The sequence below is a fragment of the Mustelus asterias genome, chromosome 6 (assembly GCF_964213995.1).
Source record: "Mustelus asterias chromosome 6, sMusAst1.hap1.1, whole genome shotgun sequence".
NCBI lineage: Eukaryota > Metazoa > Chordata > Chondrichthyes > Carcharhiniformes > Triakidae > Mustelus > Mustelus asterias.
Window position 1 is genome coordinate 85,544,771 of NC_135806.1, and position 2,543 is coordinate 85,547,313.

Sequence of the window (2,543 nt, forward strand, 5' to 3'; positions counted from 1 at the left end):
TGAGGTGAAAAGAAGAAACAAAATGAAATAAATGGAAATGGGATGAAGGTGGAGGAGAGAGTTCATGCTCTGAAATTGTTGAAATCAATGTTCATTCACTAGAACATTGCAAAAGGCCAATGGCAGACATGTGGACAGGAGAGCAGGATGGTGTGTTGAAATGGCAAGTGACTGGAATGTCTGGGTCCTGCTTGCAGATCCTTTCACCCACCTTCAGCATTCCCCCTCTACCTGGACCCCTCCCTCAGGCCTCTTACCTGCGCTTGATGTTTTTAAAATCGAGAACTGTCAGCATGACATCAGCCATTTCAATTTCTCCGCTCCTCTCAATCACTCAAACCAGCCTCCCATCCACTGACTCTGTCTACACTTCCTGTTGCCTCAGCAAAGCAGCCAGCATAATTAAGGATCCCACGCACCCCGGACATTCTCTCTTCCACCTTCTTCCGTCGGGAAAAAGGTACAAAAGTCTGAGGTTACATGCCAACCAACTCAAGAACAGCTTCTTCCCTGCTGCTGTCAGACTTTTGAATGGACTTACCTTGCATTAAGTTGATCTTTCTCTACACCCTAGCTATGACTGTAACACTACATTCTCCACTCTCTTGTTTCCTTCTCTGTGAGTGGTATGCTTTGTCTGCATAGCACGCAAGAAACAATACTTTTCACTGTATGCTAATAGATGTGACAATAATAAATCAAATCAAATCTAACTTGTCTCCTTCCGAACTTGCTGCACTTTGCTCTCTTAGAACCAACCCTGACCTCGTCGATGGGTTGATGACAAGGGCGGTGCTGTTGTTGTCTGGCATACGGACCTCTACCTCGCAGAGGCTGAATGCCAACTCTTGGACGCTTCCTCCTACCTCGCCCTGGACTACGACCCGACCACCAAACATCAAGCCACTGTTTTCAGGACTGTCAATTACCTCATCTCCTCTGGAGATCTTTCCTCCACAACCTCCAACCTCATAGTCTCCCAACCCTGAACAACCTGCTTCTACCTCCTTCCCAAAATCCACAAACAGGACTGCCCTGGTAGGCACATCGTGTCAGCTTGTTCCTACCCCACTGAACTCATTTCCTCCTTTCTCTCTCCTCTTATCCAGTCCCTTCCCACCTACATCCGCGATTCCTCTGATGACCTACACCATATCAACGACTTCCAGTTCCCCGGCCCAAACCTCCTCCTCACCATGGATGTCCATTCCCTCTACACCTCCATTCCCCACCAGGATGGCCTCAAAGCTCTTTACTTCTTCCTCGAACAAAGGTCTGAACAATCCCCATCCACCACCACTCTCCTCCGTCTGGCTGAACTGGTTCTCTCACTCAACAATTTCTCCTTTAACTCATCTCACTCTCTCCAGTAAAAGGTGTGGCTATGGGCACCCACATGGGTCCCAGTTATCTCTTTATGGACTATGTGGAGCGTTCCCTGTTCCAGTCCTACTCCAGCTCCCTCCCACAACTGCTTTAGCGATACATTGACAACTACTTTGGTGCCACTTCATGCTGTCATCTGGACCTGGATAAATGTATCAATTTAGCTTCCAATTACCATCCCTCTATCACCTTTAAATGGTCCATTTCTGACACTTCTCTTCCCTTCCTTGACCTCTCTGTCTCCATTTCTGGTAACAAACTGTCACGGGCATTCGGCCTCTGATATTGGGGTAAGCGTTCTCCAAGGCGGCCTTCGCGACACACAACAGCGCAGAGTCGCTGAGCAGAAACTGATAGCCAAGTTCCGCACACACGAGGACGGCCTCAACCGGGATATTGGGTTCATGTCACACTATTTGTAACTCCCACAGTTGCATGGACCTGCAGAGTTTCACTGGCTGTCTTGTCTGGAGACAATACACATCTTTTTAGCCTGTCTTGATGCTCTCTCCACTCACATTGTTTCGTTTCTTAAAGACTTGATTAGTTGTAAGTATTCACATTCCAACCATTATTCTGTAAATTGAGTTTGTGTCTTTATAAGCTCTGTTTGTGAACAGAATTCCCACTCACCTGAAGAAGGGGCTTAGAGCTCCGAAAGCTTGTGTGGCTTTTGCTACCAAATAAACCTGTTGGACTTTAACCTGGTGTTGTTAAACTTCTTACTGAACAAACTGTCCACCAGTCTCCATTACAGACCTACCAACTACCTTGACTACAGCACTTCACACCCCACATCCTGTAAGGGCTCCATCCCATTCTCTAGTTCGTTCACCTCCGCTGCATCTGCTCTGATGATTACTCTCTGATGAAGGGTCATCCAGACTGGAAACGTTGGCTCTATTCTCTCCCCACTGATGCTGTCAGACCTGCTGACATTTTCCAGCATTTCCTGTTTGTGTTTCCGGTTTCAACCCCGCCTTTTCCCTACGTCATATGGCGCGGAGCCTGTGGCCCCGCCCCCTCTCCAGCTCAGCTCGTGGCCTGATGACCAGCTCCCGCCTTTGCCTGCTGTCCATTGGTGCTTGTCTCCTATTACCTCAGCGTTTGGGGCCACGGCTCCGAATGGCGGCTTCTGATTGAACAGCGGAACTGTC